This window comes from Bos indicus, chromosome X, assembly GCF_029378745.1.
Source record: "Bos indicus isolate NIAB-ARS_2022 breed Sahiwal x Tharparkar chromosome X, NIAB-ARS_B.indTharparkar_mat_pri_1.0, whole genome shotgun sequence".
Lineage (NCBI taxonomy): Eukaryota > Metazoa > Chordata > Mammalia > Artiodactyla > Bovidae > Bos > Bos indicus.
Genome location: NC_091789.1, coordinates 67,101,132 through 67,102,290, shown reverse-complemented (window position 1 = coordinate 67,102,290; position 1,159 = coordinate 67,101,132). Strand labels below are relative to the sequence as shown.

At 37.6% G+C, this 1,159-nt stretch overlaps 1 pseudogene; it reads right to left on the bottom strand.

Moving 5' to 3' along the window:
* Positions 1-677: 677 nt before the first annotated feature.
* Positions 678-776, bottom strand: LOC139181787 (U6 spliceosomal RNA; annotated as a pseudogene).
* Positions 777-1,159: the final 383 nt, after the last annotated feature.

Here is a 1,159-nt window from a genome sequence, read left to right as displayed (position 1 = left end):
GATTCTGTCTAGGTGTTTTCTAGTTCTGGTGTTACAGCAAATGGACTCTCCATTGTTTTATAACTAGTTAATGAAATGTTTGGGCTCCCCTGGTAGCTCAGCTGGTAAAGAATCTTCCTGTAATTCAGGAGACCCCAGTTCAACTCCTGGGTCAGGAAGATCCCCTGGAGAAGGGAGAGGCTACCCACTCCAGTATTCTTGGGCTTCCCTGGTGGCTCAGCTGGTAAAGAATCTACCTGCAACGCAGGAGACTTGGGTTTGATCCCTGAGTTGGGAAAATCCCCTGGAGAAGGGAACGGCTACCCACTCCAGTATTCTGGCCTGGAGAATTCCATGGACTATTCCATGGGGTCACAAAGAGTTGGACATGAATGAAATGTTTAGGAAAACTGGTAACTGTTAAACTATCATTCTTAATGTATTTTATTTAGATTCTCTTTGGCTAGGGAATAATCTCATTCACAGATATGAATTGTATCTCCTAGTTCCATTATTGATATCTCTTATTTCTGTTTCCTGCTTTATTGCAATGGCCAGGAAATTAAAATTTAATCGTAATGGTGATAGCAGTTATTTTTATCTTATCTCTGATTTTAATAGAAGTATATTTATGGTTTTACCATTGTATATGATGCAAGCTGTTGATTTAGGATAGATATTTACTATCCCAGTAAGGAAAATATATGATATCCTTTGTGAATTGACATGTCATCCTTCCTCTTCTAATCTTCTCCATATTTTTCCAAATTTAGCACATGTGCTACAGAAGAGAGAACTGGTTTACTCTTTAAATAAATCTGGCCTGTCATATTTAAATGTCTTTAAAAACATTTTGAGGGGAAAAATCAAAGCATGATTTAAAAGCAGTCTGCATTAAATGTAAAGCTAGTGAAGGCCTATAGTAGATTGGGAAATATTAAACCTGAAGTATTATGATAACGAACCCTCTTTTTTATGGACATAAGCCATTCATCTAGAAGAAGGGGAAGTCAATTGAGTGACTTTGGTAACTTGGTTTCCACAAGGAGCTTTTCCCTGATTGGCAAGACATTTAGGAGGAAAATAAACACAAATGGGAGAGAACCAGAAAATCTTTGTTGCCGTGAATATTAAAGAAAAGAAGGCAAAGAACTGCTGTTGCACTCCAAATCTAATTAGC